The 27,028-nt window shown below is 34.4% G+C and overlaps 1 pseudogene; it reads left to right on the top strand.

Moving 5' to 3' along the window:
* The first annotated feature begins 21,696 nt into the window (after positions 1 to 21,696).
* On the top strand, positions 21,697 to 23,282 carry LOC106986297 (nuclear pore complex protein Nup50-like; annotated as a pseudogene).
* The last annotated feature ends 3,746 nt before the right edge of the window (positions 23,283 to 27,028 follow it).

Raw genomic sequence — 27,028 nt, forward strand, 5'->3', positions numbered from 1 at the left:
TCTTGATAAAAACCGTCAAGAAAGTAGGGATATAAGGAGCATACCTCAAATCATAAACCCATGTATCATCCTCAATGGGGAAAAATTGAACTGTCAGGAACATGACAGGGATGTTCACTCTTACCACTGTTGTTCAAAATAGTACTAGAAGTCCTAGCCTCAGCAATCAGGCAACAAAAATAAATAAAAGGCATGCAAATTAGCAAGGAAGAAGTCAACTTTTTACTCTTCACAAAGGACATGATACTCTACATGGAAAACCCAAAAGACTCCACCAAAAAACTGCTAGAATTGATACGTGAATTCAGCAAAGTAGCAGGATATAAAATCATTGTACAGAAATATGTTGCTTTCCTATATAAAAATAATAAAGCAGCAGAAAGAGACATCAAGGAATTGATCCCATTTACAATTGCACCAAAAAGCATAAGATACCTAGAAAGAAACCTAACCAAAGAGGCAAAGGATCTGTACTTGGAAAACTGTAAAACTCTGATGAAAGAAATTGAAAACCATTTCATACACATGGATTGAAAGAGAAAATATTGTTAAAATATCTGTACTACCCAAAGATCTCTACACATTCAATGCAATCTCTATTAAAATAATACCATCATTTTTCACAGAGCTAGAACAAACAATTCAAACACTTGTATGGGTCTTTCGTATATGGCTTTTATGATCTTGAGGTATGATCCTTCTATCCCTACTTTAAAACTGAGAGCTTGGGGCGCCTGGGTGGCTCAGTCGGTTAAGTATCCGACTTCAGCTCAGGTCACGATCTCGCGGTCCGTGAGTTTGAGCCCCGCGTCAGGCTCTGGGCTGATGGCTCAGAGCCTGGAGCCTGCTTCCGATTCCGTGTCTCCCTCTCTCTCTGCCCCTCCCCCGTTCATGCTCTGTCCCTCTCTGTCCCAAAAATAAATAAAAGTTAAAAAAAATTAAAAAAAAAACTGAGAGCTTTCCCCCTAATGTCAGAAACAAGACAGGGATGTCCACTCACCACTGTTATTCAACGTAGTATTGGAAGTCTTAGCCTCAGCAATAAGACAACACAAAGAAATAAAAGGCATCCAAATCAGCCAGGAGAAGGTCAAATTTTCACTCTTCATTGATGACATAATACTCTATATGGAAAACCCAAAAGGTTCCACCAAAAACTTCTAGAACTGATTCAAGAACTCAGCAAAGTTGCAGGATATAAAATCAATGCACAGAAATCGAATGCATTCCTATACACCAACAATGAAGCAACAGAAAGAGAAATCAAGGAATTGATCCGATTTACAATTGCACCAAACCCCATAAAATACCTAGGAATAAATATAACCAAAGAGGTGAAAAATTTATACACTGAAAAGTATAGAAAGCTTATGAAATAAGTTGAAGAAGACACAAAAAATTGGAAAACTATTCCATGCTCCTGTATAGGAAGAACAAATATTGTTAAAATGTCAATACTACCCAAAGCAGTCTACACATTCAATGCAATCCCTATCAGAATAACACCAGCATTCTTCACAGAGCTAGAACAAATAATCCTAAATTTTTTATGGAACCAGAAAAGACCCCAAATAGCCAAAGCAATCTTGAAAAAGAAAACCAAAGCAGGAGGCATCAAATCCCGGACTTCAAGCTATACTACAAAGCTGTATTCATCAAGACAGTATGGTACTGCCACAAGAACAGACACTCAGATCAATGGAACAGAATAGAGAACCCAGAAATGGACCCACAAACACATAGCCAAATAATCTTTGACAAAGCAGGAAAGAATAGCCAATGGAATAAAGACAGTCTCTTCAGCAAGTGTTGTTGGGAAAACTGGACAGCGACACGCAAAAGAATGAACCTGGACCACTTTCTTACACCATACACAAAAATAAAGTCAAAATAGATAACAGAGCTAAATGTAAGACTGGAAGCCATCAAAATCCTCAAGGAGAAAGCAGGCAAAAACCTCTTTGATCTTGCCTACAGCAAATTCTTATTCAACACGTCTCCAGATGCAAGGGAAACAAAATAAAAAATGAACTACTGTGTATTATTAATTTTGTGGAAATAAAATATTTATGCCTGAGAAGACAAAATCATTCCAAATAAATTTTATTTTCACCTATCATAAAAAGGAAGTAGTATGTATATATATATACACATATATATACACACATATATACATACATATATGTATATATGTGTATATATATGCATACATATATGTATATACATATATGTATGTATATATATTTACACATACAGAAAGAATATTACTCAGCAACCAAAATGAATCAAATCTTTCCATTTGTACCAACATGGATGGAAGTAGCTTGTATTATAGTAAGCGAAATGAATGAGTCAGAGAAACAAATACCATATGATTTCACCCATATGTAGAAGTTAAGAAACAAAACAAATGGTTATATGAGAAGTGAAGAAAAAATATAATAAAATAAAAATAGAGGTAAACCATAAGAGACTCTTAACTATAGAGAGCAAACTGAGGATTCCTGGAGGGGAGTTGAGTGGGGTAAGGCTAAATGGTGACTGGCATTACAAATGGCACTTGTTTGGATGAGCAATAGGTGTTACATGTAAGTTATGAATCACTAAATTCCATTTCTGTTATCAATACTACACTATATGTTAACTAACTGGAATTTTATTAAAGTTTGGAAGAATAATTAATTACTTAATAACTTATTCCATAGCCATAAAGAGCTCTTATAATGAATTGACTGAAGTTATTATTTATGCCTAAATAATTGGTTTGAAATATCAGTTTGTAGTATCTTTTGAATGATGTAATATGAAAACATTCATAAATCAGCATGTACAAATTCTAACAAGCATAAAGCTTCTGAATACTAGTTTAACAAAGGTATTCCCAAATATATACACAAGTCAATTCTTAGTTCTTCCTCTATGTGGTCTTTTATAACTGTTATTATCATTTTTTGTTGTTGTTCTTTATATTTGGCTTGGTTTAAGGGAATCTGTCAAGTGATCCCTGGACTCCAATCTTTAGGCCAGTTGTCAGGCCAAACTAATTTCTGTATAAACCCACTGTGCCTCAGATATCATCTAGCAAATGCAGGATTAATGAAGACCCAGCACAAGTATCTCTGTATAGCTTTCTGGGGATGGATAAACAGGAAGGGATAACTCGAAGAAATAAAATAAAATGCAATATAATAGAGACAATATGTTTTTGATTGTAATGATACTCAAACTAAAATAATAAAATATGGTAAACAATAAGTTATTATTGATCATTAGATACCAATACTTTTATCTAACCAGTTACACTGCTCTACACATAAATATGAAATATTTGCTTAATTATCCACTGGTTTCATTACTTTAATAGACTAAAACAACATGCTATTTAAAAAAATAATCAGTCTCCTGGCAGTTAAGATGGTGGCATGTTAGAGGTAGTCTATGCTTACATCATCCTTAGAACACAGATTTTAGGACTAAAATCTAAGGACTGAGAGATCAAACTGCACAACTAGAAGGAGAAAAGAAGCCACATTGTGGAAGGTAGAAAGTACAGAGATGTGATTTGGGGGAGAAAAGAAACACAGGTGCTGCAGAGGGGAGGGAGACCTGATCACAGAGAGAGGACAGAGAGAGCAGCATACAGTAGATTGCACAAGAAAAACGTTTCCCCAAAATTGTTGACTCAGAAAATGGGAAGAGCTGATTATTGCAAGTTTTTTATAAGCAGCAGAGCTCAAAGTCTGAGGTTTTTAGAAGTCAGTTCCATTAGTGGGGTAGATTCTGGTGGGCATATTGATAGTACTGTGGAAAAGGAAGACATAGGCATGGGAGTGGATAGTGCAGTCTGTGGATGCCCTTGGCCCCACAGGGGGACATAATTCCCCTTTTTGGAGTGCATTTGGGAGGTGTGGCACTGCTTCTTAGCAGACAAAACCAAAAGCATTGGGAGCCATTGAGCTGCTCTATTCATTAGCATAGGTACAGAGGCAACTGCTGAGGACAGCTAATCTGGATACCCATTTTTTGCTGTGTTTTACCATAAACTTCAAGCCCCTGCAAGTTTGTGCAACTACCTTTAATGACAATGCAGCACAAGCCACAGTGCAGTGAAACCCTTCCGCAGAGGATCAATGGGGGTCTGCACCACACCAGGTCCCTAAATTGGGAGTTTTGGAAATCGGCCCACATGCCTGATATATAAAACACAGGAGCACTGCACCACCAGTTAGGCAAATGACTCAGACAAGGGTAGGGTGAGGGCAGGGAACTGAGGGATCTATGGGACTTACAAGAAGAAAATATTCACTCTTTCGTGAGGTCTTCCTGAAAAGCAGGAGGCACAATCTCCCCTCTCCAGGTACCAGAATGATGCCATTTTTATTCCCCACTGATCAGCACTAATGGACTTCAGTTAGCATCACAGCACTCACAGTGGAGGTTTGAGCTACTTACACTAGACCCCACTTCCCTGTGCTCTGGAGGTGCACCTCTACTAGAGCAATCATGCCTCACAGCTAGTGGAGCAGCAGGCCCTTCTCCCAGAAGACCAGGCAACCCTCCTCCCATCACACCAAATCTACTGGACACATAGTGATGAAAAACTTCACCTCTAGTAGAAATTGCATCTAGCCTCTTTTATCAAGCCAACCAAAACACACATAGTTAAAACCTGTGATGCACTGGACAAGGTCTAAATACTCCCCACTGTAGGCAAGGTGATACTCTGCAGAGAACTGACCCACATCAGAGTTCACACAGCATAAACCAGAAATATGTCCTGAAGTATGAGGCCATGGACAGTATATGATCTTTTCTTAATATAGCCATTATATTCAGGAGTAGGGAACATAGCAGGTGTTCCTAACACACAGAAGACAGAAACAGAGGCAAAATACCACAATGGAGAAATTCATCCACAAAAGAAAACAAGAAAAGGTCAGGGATATAATCAAAACAGATACAAGTGGGGTGCCTGGGAGGCTCAGTCAGTTAAGCATCCAACTTCGGCTCAGATCTTGATCTCACCATTCGTGGGTTCGAGCCCCATGTCAGGCTCTGTGCTGACAGCTTGGAGCCTAGAGCCTGCTTTGGATTCTCTCTCTCTCTCTCTCTCTCTCTGTCTCTCTCTCTCTCCCCCCCTCCCCTGTTCATGCTCTGTCTCTCTCTCTCTCTCTCTCAAAAATAAATAAACACAAAAAAAATTCAGAAAACAGATACAAGTAATATGTCAGGATCAGAATTTAAAAAACAATAATCATAAGTATACTGTCTTGGCTTGAAAAATGCATAAAACACACTATAGAATCCCTCATTGCAGAGATAAAAGAACTAAAAACTAGTCAGGATGAAATTTTAAAATACTGTTATAATTGAGATGTGAAACTGAATGGAAGCAATGACATGGAAGATGGACAAAACAGAGGAACAAATCAGTGATATAGAGAACAAAATTATGAAAAATTATGAAGTTGAAAAGAAGAGGGAAATAAAGGTATTGGGTCACAAATGTAGACTTAGGGAACTCAGTGACTCCTTTAAGGATAATTTGCATCATAGAAGTCCCAAAAAAAGAAAAGAAAGAAAAAGAGACAGAAAGTTTATTGGACAGAATTATAGCTGAGAAATTACCTACTCTGGGGAAAGAAACAAACATCCAAATCCAGGAACACAGAGAACTCTCAAAAGGAGGCCAACATCAAGACATATTGTAGTAAAATTCACAAAATACAGAGATAAGGAAAACATCCTGAGAGCATCAATAGAAAAGAAATCTATAACTTACAAGGGAAGACAAATAAGGTCAACAGTAGACCTCACCACAGAAACTTGACAGTCCAGAAAGGGCTGGAATTATATATTCAAAGTGCTGAATGGAAAAAAAAATGCAGTCAAAAAAACTTTATCTAGCTAAGCTGTTGTTCAAAGTAGAAACAGAGATAGTTTCCCAAACTAAAACTAAAGGAGTTCATGACAATTAAACCAGCTCTGCAAGAAATATGAAAGGGGACTGTCTGTGAGTTAAAGAAAGACCAGAAGCAGCAAGACTAGAAAGGAACAGAGAACATCTCCGGAAACGATGACTATACAGGTCACTAATGACACTAAATTCATATCTATCAGTAACCATTCTGAATGTAAATGGAGTAAATGTTCCAATCAAAAGACATAAAGTATCATAATCAATAAAAAAAATAAGACCCATCTATATACTGCCTACTAGAGACTCATTTTAGACCTAAACACATCAGCAGATTGAAAGTGAGGAGATAAAGAACCATCTATCATGCTAATGGACACCAAAAGAAAACTAGAGTAGCAATACTTATATGAAACAAAGTGTATTTTAAACCAAAGAGTATAACAATAAATGAGTAAAGTCATTATATCAATTTAAGGGTCTATACATCAAGGAGGTTGAACAATTGTAAATATTTATGCCTCTAACTTTAGAGCACACAGATGTGTAAAGCATTTAATAATAAATATAAAAAACTCATTAATATTAATAGAATAATAGGGGTTTTTTAACACTCCACTCATAGCAATGGACAGACCATCTAGTAGAAGTTCAACAAGGAAACAGTTGCTTTGAATGACACACTAAACATGATGGAGTTAACAGAAATAGAACATTTAATCTTAAAGCAGCAGAATACAAATTCTTTTCTACTGCACATGGAAAATGTTCAGGATAAATCACATAGTAGGTCACAAATAAGCCCTCAACAAACACAAAAATATTGAAATTATACCAAGAATATATTTAGACCACAATTCTATCAAATGTGAAGTGAACCACAAGAAAAAAAAATGAAAAGACCACAAATACATGGAGATTAAAGAATATCTTACGAAAGAATAAATTGGTTAACCAGACAATTAAAAGAAGAAAAAAAAATCAAGGAAGCATATGATAATGCAAACACAGCAGTCCAAAACATTTGGGATGCAGCAAAAATGATCCTATGAGGAATTTATATTGCAATACAAGCCTACCTCAAAAAACAAGAAAATTCTCAAATGCACAACCAAACTCTACATCAAAAGGATCTAGAAATGGAACAGCACATAAAGCCTAAAGCCAGCAGAAGAAGAGTAGAAATAAAAGACACAGAAACAAACAAACAAACAAAAGAAATTGGAACATCTCAAGGAAACTAAGAGCTGGTTCTTTGAATGAATTAATACAATTTATAAACCACTAGCCAGACTTATCAAACAGAAAAGAAAAAGGACACATATAAACAAAATCACAAATGAAAGGAGAGAGATCGCAAACAATAACATGTAAATAAAAACAATTATAAGAGACTATTGTGAAAAATTGTATGCCAACAAACTAGGCAATCTGGAAGAAATGGATAAATACCTAGAAACATACAAAGTACCAAAACTGAAGCACACACAAAAAAGAACATTTGAAAAGTCATATAACCAGCAAAGAAATTGAATTAGTAATAGAATTCTCTCAGGAAACAAAATCCCAGGGCCAGATGGCTTCCCAAGGGAATTTTACCAGACATTTACAACAGAAGTAATACCTATTCTTCTCAAACTGTTCCAAAAAATAGAAATGGAAGGAAAACTTCCAACTTGTTCTATGAGGCCAGACCTATCTTGATTCCAATATCGACAAAGACCCCACTAAAAAGAGAATGATAGGCCAGTATCACTAATGAACATGGATGCAAAAATTCTCTCAACAAGCTACTAGCAAATTGAGTCCAACAGTGCATTGAAAGAATTATTTACCACAATCAAAGGGGATTTATTTCTGTGCTGCAAACGTGGTTCAGTATTTGCAAATAAATCAACATGACATTAATAAAAGAAAGGCAAGAATCACATGATCTTTTCAATAGATGCAGAAAAAGCACTTGACAAAGTACAGCATCGTCTCTTGAAAAAACGCCTCAACAAATTGGGAATAGAAAGAATGTATCTCAACATCATAAAGGACATATATGAAAGAACCACAACCAGTATCATCATCTATGGGAAAAGACTAAGAGCTTTTCCTCTATGGTCAGGAAAAATACAGGGATGTCCATTCTCACCATTGGTATTTAACATAGTACTGGAAGTCCTAGCCTCAGCAATCAGGCAACAAAATAAACAAAAGCATCCAAACTTGCAAGGAAGAAGTTAGACTTTGGCTATTCTCAGACAACGTGGTTCTCTATGTAGAAAACCCAAAATATCCCATCAAAAATTACTAGAACTGATACACGAATTCAGCAAAGTCACGGGATACAAAATCAATGTACAGAATTCTGTTGCATTTCTATACACCAATAATGAGGCAGCAGAAATAGAAATCAAACCATTCATCCTATTTACGATTGCAACCAAAATCCTAAGATACCTAGGAATAAACCTAACAAAAGAGGTAAAAGATCTGTGTTCTGAAAACTATAGACCACTTATGAAAGAAACTGAAAAGGACACAAACATATTGAAAAATAATCCATGCTCATGGATTGAAAAAATAAATATAGTTAAAATGTCTGTACTACCCAAAGAAATCTACACATTTAATCAATACTCCAGAGCTAGAAAAAACAGTCCTCAAATTTGTATGAAATCACAAAACATCTCAAACATCCAAAAAATTTTTGAAAACGTTAAGCAAAAGTGGAGGCATCACAATTCCAGACTTCAAACTATATTACAATGGTGCAGTCATCAAGATAGTATGTTATTGGCACAGAAATAGACACATAGATCACTGGAACAGGATAGAAAATCCAGGAATTGACCCACAACTATATGGTCAACTAATGTTCAATGAAGCAAGAAAGAATATCCAATGGAGAAAAAGAAACTCGCTTCAACAAATATTTTTGGGGAACCTGGGAAACAGCATAGAGAAGGAAACTGGACCCCTCTCTTACACTATACACAAAAATAAATTCAAAACAGATGGCAACCTAACTGTGAGAAAGAAAACCATTAAAATATTAGAGGAGAACACAGGTAGCAACATGTTTGGCAACTTTTTAGCAACATTTTACTAGACATGTTTCCAGAAGCAAGGAAAGCAAACGCATAAATTAGCTATTGGGATTTCATCAAGATGAAAAGCTTCTGCACAGTGAAGTAACCAATAAACAAAACTAAAAGGCAGCTACAGAATGGGAGAAGATATTTTCAAATGACATATCTGATAAAGAGTTAATATCAAAAAACTATATACAACTTATCAATCTCAACACCCCCAAAACCAAATAATCCTTTTAAGAAATTGGAAGTAGACACAAATAGACATTTTTTTTCCCAAAGAAGACATACAGATGGCTAAAAGAAACATGAAAGGATGTTCAACATCACTCATCAACAGGGAAATACAAATCAAAACCACAATGAGAAATTCCTCACCCAATGGCTAACATTAACAATACAGGAACAACAGATGTTGGAATGGATGTGGAGAATGGGGAACCTTCTTACACTGTTGGTGGGAATGCAAATTGGTGCCGCCACTCTGGAAAACAGTATGGAGATTCCTCAAAAAGTTAAAAATAGAACTGAGACCCAGAAATTGCACTACTAGGTATTTATCCAAAGGATACAATAATACTGGTTCGAAGGGGCACATGAACCCCAATGTTTATAGCTGCATTATCATCAATAGCCAAATTATGGGAAAAGCCCAAATATCCTTCTACTGAAGAATGGATAAAGAAGTGATTATATGTGCAGGAGCATGCACACACACGCACACACACACGCACATGCACACTCATACACACAATGGAATGTTAGTCATCAAAAAGTATACCTTGGTTTTTGCAACAACATGGATGGAATTAGAGAGTATTATGCTGAGCAAAATAAGTCAGAGAAAGATAAATACCATATGAACACAGGGAAAGTAAGAACAATAGAAAAAGAGATGATGTCTAACCAGAAAAGACTCTTAAGCATAGAGAACAAACTGAGGGTTGCTAGAGGGAGGTGGACAGGGGATGGCTAAATTGGTGATGGGTATTAAGGAGGGCACTTGTTGTGATGAACACTGTTATATGTAAATAATGAATCGCTAAATTCTACTTTTGAAAACAATATTACACTATATGTTAACTAACTAGAATTTATTTTTTTTAAGTTTATTTATTTTGAGAGGGGGAGAGGGGGGAGGCTGTGGAGGGGCAGAGAGAAAAGGCAAGAGAGCATCCCAAGCAGGCTCTGCACTGTCAGCTCAGAGACCAATGTGGGGCTCAATCTCACAAACCTTGAGATCATGACCTGAGCCAATCTCAAGAGTGGGATACTTAACTGATTGAGCACCTTGGTGCCCCTTAACTAACTAGACTTTAAATAACAATGTGGAAAAAAAGAAACAACTTGTTTACCTTGTTATTAAAATTTATTTATTTTGTAAATAAAAATAAGACATTTTCAGTTACTTTTTTATTGTTGGCACCCAAACATTTTCTGTAATCCAATATTTTAAGTGTTAAAAGGTCCCTGTATAGATTAAAGTCTACATAGGCAGAGACTGGGTTTATACAAAATCACATAGACATTTTAGGCTTAAACCCTATTTTGCTAATTTCTTCATAAACTTTGTGGAATGGGTGTGTGTGTGTGTGAGAGTGGATATTTAGTATCCTGAAATATCCAGATAGATTATATGAGGAATCTGAATTTATCAGACAATTGTCTCTGGTCTACTTTGATAGGAAAATAAACTGATGTAAAATGCTCACCTGGAGAGTCTGTCACTAACATACTGTTTAAAGTTGGTTTAAAACAGTAATTATCTGTATCTTTATTAACTCATTATTAATAAAGATAACCATTCTCATCCTTTGTGTCTTAGGAGAATTTTTTTAGAATAAAATCAGATGATATAGCTAAAGTGGAAAAATATATTGGAATCAATAAACATTTTTTGTTACTTATTGAATCCAAGAACTGGCATATTGTTTTAGTTCTCATATTTTGAATTATGAAAGCATAGTATACAGTATGATACAGTATGATAGAACACTCTTCTTAGAAGTTCTTGATCTAGCTTTATGTACACAGGAATCAACTGGGAATTTTGTTAACATGCTGTTTCTGGAGGAGTAGATCTGGAGTACACTTGAAATAGTGTGTTTTGCATTTCTAACAAGGTCAAAAGTGATGAGATGCTTGCTGCTGCTCATCTAGAAACCACAGTTTAAGTAGCAAAAATATTTAACATTTATGGATCTCATTGCCCTTATTGACCATATATAGCTAATAATTTCAAACTTATATATTTCAAAGTTTGCTGGGAATTATCAAAATATATATTTGGGAATTTGTTTTATATGAATATAAGTTGAAGGCTTCCTTTTAGGTAAGAGTCATTTGCAATTCGCAGAAATAACCTGAGTGGCTACCATCTGTTCAGCACTGCTAGATGCTGTATGACTAAATAAAAAATACCTGCTCTCAGTGTATATAATCCAGCTATATTAAAGATTGGTCTAAATAAAATCTCTATTAATTGACACCTTAATTTACATTTTTCCTCAATACAACCAGTATATTCTGATTGTTTCATACTATGCTTTGCTGGTAAATGTTGTGTTTGCTGGTTATTTAATTTTTTGTGCTACCCACAGTGTCACATCTACAGACACATTACACTTGTAAGGTTTATTTGCATCGTTAACATTTTCTTCCATATTCTTAAACTTAGACCAAGAATTGGCAAATATTTTATGTAGGGGAACATGCTGTTAATGTTTTGTTTTTGGCAAGCCACAGAGTCTCATCTGCAACTATTCAATGCCATCATTGCAGCACCGGAGCTGGTTATAATTCAATAAAACTTTACTGAGAAAAACTAGATGGCAGGCTATATTTGGCCCACAGATTGTAGTTTGCTGATTCTTAGGTTTAAAAAATCAACAAAACAAAGGATCAAATCTTTATTTGTAGAACTTGCTATTTCCATAGTGAAAATACTCCCACTATGTCCAGTTTCAAGCTAGCAACATGATAACACTGACAGAAGAATTGGGAAGTGATGAACAGTGGCACACCATTATATAGTATTCCCACTAGGCAGGTGCAATAAATGTAAGTAATCTTAATATCACAGATAATACCAAATTTAGTAAAAAATAATTAAGAATTGAGATGTACTTGTTACCTTTGGTTTTCTTATAAATTACTTAATTGTAAGTTTATATTATTTAATTTTTAATAATACTGATTTAACATGCAGCTCACAAAATTTCTGGAAATTTAACACTTGGCTTTTATTAGCTACTTATACCATTAATTGACAGAAATATATTTCATTGTGCATTTTCACATCTCAGCCACTTATGTTTATACCACATAGATGAAAGCTTTGAGTGTAGAAAAGAAATTGGATGTGCCTACTTCTACACCACTCTCAGCTCATCATTCATTTCCTGTTTCTTTGGAACACAGAGAGCAGAAATATTGAAAAAGGGTAAATGGAAAAAAGAAAGGAACATAGATGAGGGAAGAAAGTGAAAGTTGGCAAAGATGGAAAGTCCACATTCCAAACTTTCTGTCTCATCACTAGTATAAAGAAAACCCAATTAACTGAATGCATAACTATTCATGCCTATATAAGTGAGGAATGCAATAATCTATCTGTCCCAAATAAATGTCCTCCAAAATCATGGTGTATTGCATTTCAGGGGAAATGCAAGAAATAAGAGGTGATAACTGAATTGTGTTTGTCCCAACTCAAGTAGATCATAATGAGGTGAAGGGAAGTGGGGAAGGAAGAAACAGCATCATTAATCATGAGGTCAGAGGTTCTAGGACAGTCAAAACTTGCACTACAGGGTGTAGAGAGAACAGTATTAAATTATAAAGGTCTCTTTGCTAGAAAATCCTTTTGTTTTCATATGCATCACTGTCGTATGTTTCAGTCATATAAGACTGACTTGGACAGAATAACTTATAACAGGAATTATTTTCACCAACTCAGTCTCATTGGAAAATATTTAAATTTCTTCCATTTTCTTCATAACTGAATTTGGAAAATAGGAACAACCCATGACTTTGTGTCTGGCACAAATATCTCTATGGTTGAATATTTTAAGCCACATTCATCATCAAAACAAAGAAGGTTTCACATTTGATGCCTTCTCTCTGCAACAAGCCACTTTGACATTAATAAAAACCAAAAACTTCAAAAATAGTTATAAACATATGTGTTTAGCCAAGTAGGTTTCTGCCAATATAGGATGTAAAATAACCTAAAATAACAGTAACCAACATGGATTTCAAAGAAATTAATATGCAATTAGTATGACATATATACTATATACATTTTTATTTTATTAATAAAAATATAAATTAAAAAATATATTGAAAAATATAAATTAAATAATATAATCAAAGGAATTTTTTCACTGATCCTTAGATACATTCCCTACGTAATGGGAAACAAACATAAAGAGTGGTTTGGCACACAAGAAATTGTCCACATTGTATCTAGTCAAGCTGTGGAACACTTCTGAGAAATACAAAAAACGTGTGGGTCATAGAACACCTGTATGGTTTTGCTGAATTACTATTTTTAAGAAACCCATTCCAAGGCAAAGGAGAAAAAAAATCACAAAACAACTCAGAAGCTTTTAAAGTTTATGAATAATACTTGTAAAGGGAACCAGGAATGGACTGCCAAATTATCAGACAAAATGCTAAAACAAGGTTTAACTTCTTGTGAAAAGCCCCTTCAGATAATCTATCTTTCTGAGAATTAGGGTATCCACACCTGAATACTGAATAATCAGATAACAGTAAATTAGTTCCATTATCTTACCTCATTTAAGATTGTAGAGCCATTGTCATCATGGTATAAATTCAGACCCACCTCATTTCTTGCTGAAATAACAAGCTCCTAAATGACTTAACTCCTCTGGCTTTTCTGGTATCCCATTCTACTCTACACACTGATAATCAGAATCATCTCTAAAATGCCAGTTTTCTTGTGGCTGTCTCCTGCTGAAAAGTTTTTAATGACTCCCCATTGTTCACATGTTAATGTCAAATATCCTTAGCTAAAAGGAAGTCAAAATTACTTTTCTGCAATTATTTCCATCCCCCATGCCTTCTTCAGTCCTACTCCTCTCTTCTGTGTCTGGTAACTCTTTGTCATTTATGGACCAGGCCAAATGTCACTTCCCTTATGAATCTTCCTATGATTTCTCCCAAATGAATTAGTCATTCTCTCCTCTGAGTTCCCATGAAACTTAACCCACAAAATATGTGGAATGGGGAGTCCACAAGAGAGAAAAGGATTACTTGTAGATAAATGGATTTCACCAATAAGGTGCCTAAGTAGCTGCCAACTGTAGCCCCTACTTCAACCAAAGCACACTAAATCTTATATTTTATATACATTCTACATAAGATCTTATTTAAAAAAAATGTACAGCTCAAAAAAATGAGACATAATAAAACACAAGTTTAGTGGGAAAAACATAGCCTTTGGAACCAGAGAATACTAACTTTTAAATAATCACTTTTCCACTTACTATATGTATGGCTTTGGGCAAATCAATTCTTCTACCTACTTCTGCAACACCATCATCTGTCACATACCTTACTGACACTTACACTTCAGTTGAGTTGAGCAATTAGAAGCTTCCTAAAATTTCACACTATTTTATACCATATTCAAACAAGCCAGTCCATGTTTCTGGAATGCTTTTAGACTAGTAGCTCCATGTAAACTCTTATTCATATTTCAAGACCCATTGAAGTATTACTTTCTTTCTTAAGTCTAACCCCAGGTAGAGCTCAATAATTTCATGTCTTTGACCTCATTTTGTGATATACAAACTCTTATTGTTGTCATTCTTTGTGTTTCATGTATCCCGAGCTGGGTAAGATCCAATATAACCCTATTAATTGTTATACTATAGAAATACTACATAAAAGGTGGTTAAGATCCAGTGTCTCAAACCATGAGCCTCCTGCCATCTCAGTTCTTGATCTAGGACATCCCCTTCAAATGTCCAATGACCAAGTAATTAAAGGAGTAACACTTGAACTCTAGAACCTTGTTTTAGCTATGACATGTATTTATTTTGACCCTTCAGTACCAGTGCTATTCTGACTGTTAATATCTGAATGTAGTTTCTGTTTATTTTCCTATTAGAAACTGAATCACCAGAGAGCATGGATTGGGTTGTTTATCCTTGTATCTTTGATGATAGAACCCTTCCTGTTCCAGGTGTTAATTATCTAGCTACTCCTTCATTTCAGTATCCCTCTCCTTTTTGGCATCAATTATCCTGTACCTTGAATAGGCTCTCATGAAATCATTACCTAGGCCTACTATACTTGGACCTACGGTCCAAGGATCAAGTAAGGGTAAGACCTACATACAAAAACTAATTCCTCTTTTCAATTGCACATATGGGAAAGCATAAATATAAATTATGAGTGAAAATATACATTTGTGAATGTATTGTTAAATATAAAATGTACTAAAAATTAACATGGTTTACAAATGCATCTCACAAAACACAGATGCTTAATACATTGCCTTCAATTATGTATCAGTAAGTGTTGCTTTATTTTTCAATCCTTTTGAATAAGTCATTCGAGAAGTATAGGTCTTTTAGGGGTTCTCACTGTTATGCCCACTCCTTATATATTGTCCAAAATGTTACCTCTGGCAATTATACACAGCACCTATTGTATTTTCTGAAAAGATTATCCTATCTCATATACGAAACACTATTTAACACAATTCCTATAATAACCACCAAAATCCTCTTGGAGAGATAGCTGCTCTGAATGAGAAAATAATAATGTCGTAAATCCAAATTAATGTCAAAGTATACAAAACTGGTTGAAACAAGTGTTTTCCTAAACAACCACAACAAAATACTATCATTAATCTAGAAACTTGAAATAAAACTTGATTCATTCCCTGAAAATATAATTAGAGTCCTGAGAATATTCTGGTGGATGCTAGTTTTCACTATGGAATCACTCTATTTTATAGATTATTTTTTTGGAAGAATTACCTGTATTTATATTAGACAAAACACAAAATAAAATATGATTATTCTAATAATAATAGAATTTTCATTATTTGAAAGTTGCATGTTATGCTGTTTTTATTTATTAATTGATTCATTCATTATACAAACATGCATTGAATATCAGTTCTATGCCTGATGCTAAGAAAAAAAAATAAGCTACAGTGTCTGATACTAAAATGTCCACATTAGCAAACCAAAATATTCTTTTAAAAAAGTATTTATATGAAAGTCAATTAACTGCTAAGAGTCATCTTTCCAGAACACAGGAAAAAGGTAAAATAAAAATATCCTCTGAAGACATATACTCCTTATAATAGCAGATAAGTTGATTTACACTAATTTCCCCCAGATCTTGGTGATTGTAACTAAAAAGCTAGAAAATATTTTTTTCAATATCCTTAAAAGCATACAAAAGCTAAGAAGACAATGAGAGATTACTGCAGTGAGTTATGGAGTGAGAACGGGAATCCAAAGTCACTTTTACCCTTGGAGCATTTTCAGATCTAAAAAAGGCAGCTGAGATGGGGCACTTGGGTGGCTCAGTCAGTTGAACACCTGATTCTTAATTTTGGCTCAGGTCATGATTTCAGGGTTGTGAGAGGGGGCTCCACACTGGGCATGGAGCCTCTTAAGATTCTCTCTTCCTCTACTGCTTGTGCTCTCCCTCTCTAAAAAAGGAAATAAATAAAATTAAAAATTAAAAAGGCAGTTGAGAGATAAAGCTAAGTACTGAGTGGCTTCCTACTATTAAGCAGAAAAAGTCAAAGTCCAGGATCTTCAAAAGATGGGTATCTGATATATTTTCCCTGATTTTGACTGAGAACACAAGGGCAAGCCAGAAGGCAACCAACATCCACAAAAATTGCAGTCTGAATTTGAAGCCAGAAGATAACAAGCCTTGAACTTGATGATTTGTTATTGTACCAAGGAAACTAATGAAAACAAACTAAAATCATCATTGGAGAAAAATATAGTAATCTGAGGTTTTATATTATTTCTACAAAATGTATTCAATGTTCAAAATACACAGAAAACTAGACACACAAGAAAGCAAAACTCCATAAGCTAGAGACAGAAAAATAAGACAGCAAAAACAGATACATGGAGACGCTAGATAGTAATATGAAACACAGACTATAAAACAATTATACTTATTTTATTCAAAAAAATGTTTAGCTTACAATTTTTAACAAGAAAATGAAACAAGAGAATACACACACATATATATATATGAAAAAGAAATTAAAAATACAAACTTGAAAAATACTATGACAGAATTAAGAACTGATTAAATGAGTTTCACCATAAATTATACACCACTGAATATAGGCTTCGTGAACTGGAGAACAAGTCTGAATAAACCATGTAAACCAAATTCCAAAGAGATACTACAATGGAATGTATGAAAGAGAATAAAAAAACAGAAAAGATACAATGTGATGCATTTAATAGAGTCCAGAAGAAGGGGAAAAAATGGGACATAGTCAATGTTAGAAAAAATTATGGTTGAGAATTTTCTGTAAAAAATACCACTCACATATTCAACCAATGCAACAAATTCCAAGCAGGAAAAAATAATCCACAGCTAGATATATTACAGAGAAATTATAGAAAACTAAAAACATATATTTTAAAATTTGTCAGAATAAAAAAGCAGTTTACCTTCAACGAAATAGCAGTTATGAAGGCACCTGAATTCTCAGTAACTTCAATGGAAACTATAAGACAAAGGGACATTATTTTCAATGTACTTGTGGAAAATAACTGCCAACTCTAGAATTCTATACTCAATGAAAACATCCTCCAAGAAAGAAGACAAAGTAAAGACCATTTTGATACACAGATATGTTTATATCTATGTACCCAAACATGCAGAATACACATTCTTTTCAAAAACACAGGGAATATTTCTTTTTTACAAAGACCACGTGTGTGAACTAAAAACAAATATCAACATATACCAAATAACTAGAATGATGCAGAATGTGTCACAATGTAAGTATGCTCAAAAAGAGTTAAAAAAAATCAGAAACATCTCCATATGTTTTAAAATTAAGAACACACTTTTAAATAATTTATTAGACAAAAAAGAAACAATGGGAAAGTATTTTAACTAATAATGAGAATACTAAGTATCAGAACTTGTGGGGACTCAGTATAAAACATAAAAGAAAAGCAGTAGCTTTAAAATCTTATATTAGGAAAAATATAAAATTAACTAGTTTATAACTCATCTTAAGAAGTTAAGAGATATCAAATGAACCTAATTAGAGTAGAAGGGAAAAATAAAATAAAGAGATTAACATGGAAATAATCCTACCATAAAGAAGACTGAAAAAGCTAAAACTTAGTTCTCACAAAGGTTTATAATGCAAACAATTCTTACAAATGAGAAAGAAAAAAAATAATAAGTATAAGTAACCAGGATCAAAAATTAAAAAGGGACAAAACCAAAATCCTGCAGTAATTATAAAAATAATAAGAAATTATTATGATTCAGTGAATGGCACTCCAAGTAGAAAATTTACTTGAAATGAACATATTCCTAGAAAAATGCAAGTTATCAAAAAATCATAGAAAGACTGATTAGTTTTATAACTAATAAAGACATTTAATTCACAAGCTAAAAATTCCCACTAAGGTTATTCATGCCCAGGTGACTTCAACACTGAAAGAATTGACTTCAATCATACACAAGCTATTTCAAGGATTAAAAAAAAAAGATATGTTTCAAAATTTATATATGAGGTTACCATATTGTTGGTAAAATAAATGTCAAAAAAGTGCATAATGACATCAGCAAGATGTTAGAATAGAAAGTCCCAGCAGTAATCCTCTGATAAAAACATCAATATAGCAATGAAATACAGGCCAAAAAATAATAATAATAACCTTTTTGAGAATTCCAGAACCCAAATAAGAAGTTGCTGTACTCCAGGAAAGCACAAATCTGAGAACAGTTACACTGGAATCGGTAAGAAAGGCCATTTCAATTTACCCATGTCAACCCCAAGCCGGTATAGGTCAGTACTGGGAGATAATGCCTCAGCTTATGACTTCTACTTTAAAGTAGAAAAAGAAAAGTAGAACATGTGTTTAATATTCCAGCTTTGAGAGGGCTGCCCAAAGGATAGGTTTCTGTCTCATCTCATTTAAATTGCTGATTAAGCTGACATAGTTGGAAGCCTGTGGACCACTAACAAAAAAGAATGGTGAGAAGCTTGCTACATCTAGCATGATTTAGTACAATTGACAGAAAGAAGGTGCACAACATGAGGCTTATCCCTGAGGAGGGAGGGGGAGAATAGAATGTGTCCAGCATTCTGTATTCATGGAGAATTGTACAAGAAACTAGTACAAGTCTTGCTTGAATCAAGGTGCTGATGGGGAAAAAGCATGGTGTCTGGGGCATCCAAAGAAAGTGGAGCTGCTTGCTCCTTTAAAAATTGTGGTGTGGATAAAGACACCAGAAAGAAAAAAAGAATACAAATTGAAAGAAAAAAAAGTTGGACTGACTGCTAGTTGATAAATTGCACAGAGACCCAGAGAAGTTGCTTCTCCCCCAAGTGGTTTCACAGGCCCCCAGAATCTCTAGCCAGGCTGATTAGTGAAAGTCTTCCCCTGTATAAAGTCATTCCATAAAAACTAGAGATATGGCTTTTTCCCTCCATATTCACTGATCTCAGAACAAAGCTCTAAGACACATGAAAAAAAAAAAAAAAACAGAAATATGACCAAAAACAAATAAACAAACAAAAACTAACAATACCTCTACAATATGATCCTAAAGAAATGGAGGAATATAAGTTACCAGACACAGAATTCAAAATACCTGTCATAAATATGCTCTACAAGCTTGAGAAAACAATATGTGAATAAAATGAGAATATCAACAAAGAAATATGTATATGTGTATATATATATATATATATACACATATATATATACATATATATGTGTATATATATATAAATTTGGAGCTGAAAAATACTAAAATTGAACTGAAAAATTCTCTAGAGGAGTTCAAAAATAGGTTTGATCAAACAGAAAAAAAGAATTAGTGAACTTGAAAACAAGGCATTTGCAATTACCCAGTCAAAGGAATTTAAAAATAGAGAAAGAAAGAATTAATGAAAAAAAGTGAGGAAAGCCAAAGGGCTTATGGGATACCATGAAGTTGAACAATATAAGCATTACAAGAGTTGAAGAAGGAAAGAAGAGATTAAAAGGGTCAAAAAATTTACATGAAGAACCAATGGCTGGGAGATTTCCAAATTTAAGAAAGGAAGTAGGTAAGCATCCATATTTGAGAATAATACCAATAAAAAAGAATCCAAAGAAATCCACAATGAGATACATTTTAATCAAATTGTCAAAATTCCAAGATAAAGAGATAATTTTGAATGTACCAAGAGAAAAGTAACTCATCACATACAAAAGAACCCACATACATCAATCAGTAATTCATCAGTAACAATGTTGCAACTTAGAGGAGATTGGTACCATTTAATTAAAAATGCTGAAAGCACAATACTGCTGACTTAAAATAGTATACTCAGAAAAACTATTTTTGAAAAATGAAAGAAAGACAAAGATTTTTCCAGATAAACACAAGCTTAGGGATTTTATTACCACTAGAACTGCCTTAAAAGAAATGCAAAGGAGTAACTTCATTTGAAATCAAAAGACGCTGAACAACAGTACAAAAGCATGTGAAAGTATGAAGCTTGCTGGTTATGGTAAATATATGGATAAATCAAAGTACTATAATATCATAACAGTGATGCATAAATTATTTTAATTCTTATATAGAAGCTAAAATACAAAAGTATAAAAATACAACTATTAAAATATGTTAACACACAATATTATAGCATGTGATTTGTGACATCAAGAACATAAAGTGTTGTGGAGGAGAAGTACAATTCTAGGATATTTGTATGTGACTGAAGTATTATGAGGCTTCATATACTCATATATCATTCATATCACATCACTCATACTCATTCATATACATCATATTGTTATAACCATATGATGTCATATAAGATGTCATATAAGATGTCATATGTAAGCCTTACAGTAACCATGAAAAAAATACCTGTAGAAGATACATAAAAGAAATCAGAAAGGAGTCAAAGAATGTAACAACAAAAAATCAACAAACACATGTAAACAGAAGAGATAAGACAAAGGAGAAATAAACTATAAGGTAGACAGGAAACAACAAAATGGCAATACTAAATCCTTATGGATCATTCGTTATTTTAAATGTAAATAAACCCTGTAATGAAAAGACATAAAGTTGTTGAATGGATGAGAAAACAAGATCTAACTATAAACTGTCTAGAAGAGCCAAATTTCAGATTTAAGAACACACATAGGCAGGTTCCCCCAGCAGTTTCTGGCTGAGCAGACATCTCTTCCTCACTGCAGAACATAAGAGAGACGAGGCCCCTGGAGGACATGGTGTTTGAGACCCAGGGCTTGGTGACCGCCAAGTCCATTGAGAATCTTCAGTGCACCAGAAATGACTATGCACACTGCAACAGCTTCAGATGCCAGGCCATTCGCTACAAACTCGCACCTGCTCGCTGTCGTGCACCAGGCTTTCGCCGCTCCCACAACCCAGCTAGTGCCGCGGTGGCTGTCCTGGGGGTTTGAAATAATGGACAAAAGAAATGCTTAGAAGGAATTGACAGATAAGAATTGGGATCAAGAAACGAAGCAGAAAGAGGTGGGAAAATTCTCAGCGGCCGCTGAGGAAGTCTTGAAGATTAGAGCCATAAAGAAAGCAAAGCATAGAAATGTTGGATTTGAATCTGATAGTGGCGAAGCCTTTAAAGGTTTTAAGGGTTTGTTTGTACCTTCTGGAGGAGGAAGGTTGTCTGGATTTGGTTATGGTGCTGGAGAGAAACCTCTGGAAGGACTGTCTACTGGTAGCAGCTCTTCTCTCAGTGCTGCAAGGGCAGCAACTGAGACCAATGCAGCCTTTGGATTTGTTGTTACAAATGGCTCTATCTCCTTGGTCGATAAAAAGATTTTAAATGCCAAAACTACAGTCAGCAGGCCTCCTCCTCTGGCCTTAACTGTAGTACAGCCTGCCACAGGAATGCCTATCACAAGCAGTTGGCTGCCTTCAACTGTTCTGTTCAGGATTGAATAGTGAAGCACGTGAATACAAACTCACTCTATGATCTGACGCCTATCTCTAAATACTATGAGAAGTATTCAGCAGGTGTTGAACAACAACATAGGAGCAGTGGCAACAGGAATTCTGAAAGTGAAACTAACAAAATGTCAGTTGCAAGACAGACACCTTCCCTATTTGGGACAACAAAATTATAGCAAGAGTCAACATCTTTGTTTCACGGCAACAAAACAGGATACATCTGAAAAGAAGATTGAGAGGGTTTCTGTAAATAAAATGGACCCATCAGTAAGAGCAAAAATTGCCTCATTTAATTTTGGCAAGAAAATGTATAGTTCTATCTTGGGCTCATTACACTTTAGCCCCCTGACTGGATTTTCATTTTCTTCTGGAAACTCCAGTTTATTTGGCAAAGATATTACCCATAATAAAACAGTTTCTTCACCATTTTCCACAAAAAAACATATGAGATACAAGCTGAAGGTGGCAGTAACGAATGCAAAAGCAGAGATGAAGAAGAGAATGATGAGCTGCCCAAAGTACTAGTTACTGAAGTAAAAGAAGATGCTTTTTACTCCAAAAATTGTAAACTGTTTTATAGGAAAGACAATGAATTTAAAAAGTGTGCATATTTTCCATTTAAAACCTATAACAAATAAGAAAATACATCTTTTAGTGTGGGCAGACACCAATTTAGGCAGCATATTGCTGATTGTTCTGATTCCACCCAAGATGCCATGCACCTGAACAGGAAAAAACAACATACTTATTGTATGTGCTCCAAATCCACCCACAGATAAGAAGAATGCTACCATTCCTGTTACCATGTTAATTTGGGTAGAAATAAGCGAGGTTGCAGAAAAGTTACAAAAAAAATTTACTGGAGAAAAAGTATGCCTGAGAAACTGTTGCCAAGTTTCTGCTCCCACATGGCCCCCTAAATTTGTCAGTGTTTCTTCTCTTCTTACTTTCACATTCAAAGAACTTGTAGATAACTTAAAACTTTTGTGAGGAAGATTAATATGGCCAATAAAACCTTTAAATGTTAAGTGTCAAGAAATTGTATTCTCCCTTGTTAAGAACTGTCTAATGTATAAAATACATTTGAACAAATTTTGGGGGAAGATTTTTAATGTTTGTTTATTAAACTGGCCACAAGTAATTTCTTAATAGTCTGAAATCAGGGTAAAGATTAGACTTCCAAAGGCTGTTCTGATCCATGGGTTTTGGGGTCTACTGTCACTGCTGGCAAGGCTTTCCAACAGGCTCTGTGTCCAGAAAGAAACTTCCCTGTAGACTTCTGTCTGGTGGGCTTGACTGATTTGGGAGAACAACACTCATTCCAAATGAATCATGTTACCACACTGTAATAGAAATATTTTTCCTTTGCTTTACTTTATTGTTATTTTAAAGCTGAACCCTGACTACAGAATGTTCCCCCTCAGCATTAGAGTCTTTCCTTTTTATCTGCAGACATTGGCTTTTAACCCTGTAAGCTGCTTTACCTGATTCCAGAACTGCTTTTTTATTTTAAAGTAAACAAGTAGCTTGTTATTTGGCTTTGTAGATTGGGTTTTGTAGTTTCATTTATGAGGTGCTATAATTCTGTATTCCCCTACAGACAAACATAATAGAGGGGAATTGCCCAGAATAGGGTTTAAAAGCACAAATTTGGTAGCTTCTAGTTTATTGACACAGACAACAAATCCTTGTAAAAAAATAAAGTTAAGTAAAAGGTATACTGTAGTATGAAAGAAAGAGAATATATCTTAGTTATTTGTACCATGATGAACCTTATGGATCTAACAGCTACCTATTACTTAAAGTCCTAGGAACTTTTATTACACACGAGCCAACTGAATTAACTAGGAAACATGCAAAAAGCTAGTGGAATTAAAATTGCATGTGTAAATGTTGCCTTTAATTTTAGACAGAAATATATTCTACATTGGATATCTGAAATTTCCATTTAATTTTTTAAGAGTAAGATATTCAGTATGTCCATTTGGAAGGGAGCCATGGTTATGCACAAGAATATCCATGTCACTTCTCCATAGCTGACCTAGTATGCATTGAAGACTTGGGCACATGAATTAGATGCAGATTTTAATGTTTAAATATCCACTTTCATTCCTTATTAACCATTTAATGTTGGTACCAGATGATATTTTTTAAAATCTCATAGTGGTACCAGATGATTTTGTTTAAACACTCATGGTTCATGTCTGAGATCTCACACTTATATATAAGTGTGTGTTAGAAAAGAGTAGTCAAAATAATTATAGATATTAAGTTACTTTTTAAATGAGGCTATAATTTTTAAATATAAAGAGGGTGGGGAAACAATTTTATGATAAAATATGTTAACTCAAATACTTGAGGTATGGTAGTTGGCCTAATATTTATCGTAAGATTATTGTACTACTTAGTTTTCTGTTTCCAGTGAGGGAATTTGGTCCAGTATGTTGTTCTGGATGAATACACAGAGAGAGGTGTGCTTACATTTTTATGGCATGTGGTCAAACTCTTACACTGGGAGAGCTAGGGAGGGAGTGGCAACTACATTAGCATTTTCTTTTTAGAGTTGAGAATATTTGTGAGTTTTTGTTATAGGTGATTTATAGTAAGAAGATGGTCAATACTGTTACAGCAAAAGTGGCTCTGTTTCTTCACTTTAGGTTTATCCATCTGTTAGAAGGAAGGGGAAATACAGAGTACAATGTTCAGTCAAGTGTGTCCCACCTTAGCCACATGTCCTCCCATGGTCCCCAGGAGCTGATACATATCTCAGGCACCTTCGGAGTCACCACGGCTGTAGCCTTTGCATGTCCAGTGGGATGTTTGCCAAAAATGGCCTGAAAACATCAAGATTGAGTTATCTCCAAACCCCTTGAAAAAATAGTTTGTATCTTTGTAAATTAGTGGATATGTGTGGCTTTCTCTTTCTCTAACATTCCCAGCAAATTTTTGCTGTTAAACTTCACTGTTAAAGTGACAATTACAGGGATAAATGTGATACATGTGCCCTAAATTACAATGTGATATTTCCTTCATGTCACTTCTGCTTTAAGAACTAGGTGACCCTTGCTTTAATTATATATTAATACATATGTGTGGATTTTACTGTTAAATCTAAATACTTGTATGTTTCTTGAGAGAAAGGGCAACTTTGGCCCCCAAGGGCTCATTTTTCCCCACTGTATTAACAGCTAAATTCTGCCCCATGAGTTTAGTTAGATTTATTTAAAAATTATTAGAAATTAGGATTTAAATGTTTAATAGAGACTGAAATTTTCATATTTAGTTGGATAATCTATGAAATGTATCACCTATGAGATCTGAAGTGAGGTGTTTCTAATCTTTAATTCTAAATCAATTCATGTTGCAAAACAAATGAGCATTGTGCTGTCTTCATTATTAGAACTAGAGGCTGAAAATATGTGTCCAGTTTATAAAGAAGTTTAGATTTTTTTTTCCATGGAAAGACAAATCTAATCACTTAATAACTGGTTTTCTTTAAAATTATTATGATTTTGTAATTTCAGTTATTTTTCCAATGCCATGAGAGAGAAAGAGAGCAGGAGAGGTACAAAAAAAGGAGAGAGAGAATCTTGAGCAGACACCGAGCTGTTATCACAGAGCATGACATGAAGCTCAATCCCACAAACTGTGAAATCATGACCTGAGTTGAAATCAAGAGTTGGACGCTTAACCATCTGAGCCACCCAGGTATACCTACAATTTCAGTTCTAAATCATATTTTTGATATGCTGCCTGCCAAAAAATCTATCTGTTTTGGGGTAGAAAATAATCCCATATTACTATTAGGATTCAAAACAAGGTGTCACTGAGAAAATTTTTACAGTTTAGTTTTAAAGTTAAACAAAGTTATTTGCTTTTGAGCATTTATAAGTTATTCTTCTATTTCGAACGGTCAAAATACAAGCACAGTTCATTTGAAGGCTTCACAAACCAAATTAATCACTCCCAAACCTCAAGGTATTCATTGTGATTCTGGAAATGAAAATATTTTAATAGAAACTCATGTGTCCTGTGGTACTGGTAGGTGACTATGAGGAGCCCATCCAACCATTTTTTCTTCCAGTCTGTGCTCTAAGTTACTTGTATGTTCTTGGCCAGAGGCAATCATGGTAAGGACTACAGATTCTGCTTGATGCAGACACAATTGTAACAGAGATGTAAAATTTCTTAGTAATCAAATAGATAAGTTGTTTGATTTCTATTTTACATAGAAAATTTGTTTCTAAAATTAAAATACTTAAAATGTCAATGTATTTCTCAGTTTGTATTAGTTTTTGAGGAAGTGTAATAATCCATGAAATGTATATAAATGTAAAGGAAACAAACAAAAAAGAACACACCTAAGCAGTAGGTAAAGAAATAAGAAAAGCTATTTTATGCAAATAGAAACCAAAGGGAACAAAGGTGACCATGCTTATATCATACAAAATAGATTTTAAATCACTGTCATAAGAGACTAAAAGAAAGGCATTATATAAATTACTAAAGGGTCAATTCACCTAGAAGGTATAATAATTATAAATAAACATGCACTCAACATCAGAACACCCAAATATATGAAGCAAATATTCACAGAACTTATGAAAAAATAATAGTAGGGGCTTTCAATATCCCACTTTCAATAATAGTTAGAACATCCAGACAGAAGATCAATAAGGAAAGAGACAACTTGAACAACTCAATAGACTACATGGATCTAAAAGAAATATACAAAAAATACACATTCTTCTCAAGTATACATGAAACATTGTCCAAGATAAATCATGCTAAGTCACAAATCAAGTCTTAACAAATTTAATATTGATAT

The sequence above is a fragment of the Acinonyx jubatus genome, chromosome X (assembly GCF_027475565.1).
Source record: "Acinonyx jubatus isolate Ajub_Pintada_27869175 chromosome X, VMU_Ajub_asm_v1.0, whole genome shotgun sequence".
NCBI classification, from domain to species: Eukaryota; Metazoa; Chordata; class Mammalia; order Carnivora; family Felidae; genus Acinonyx; species Acinonyx jubatus.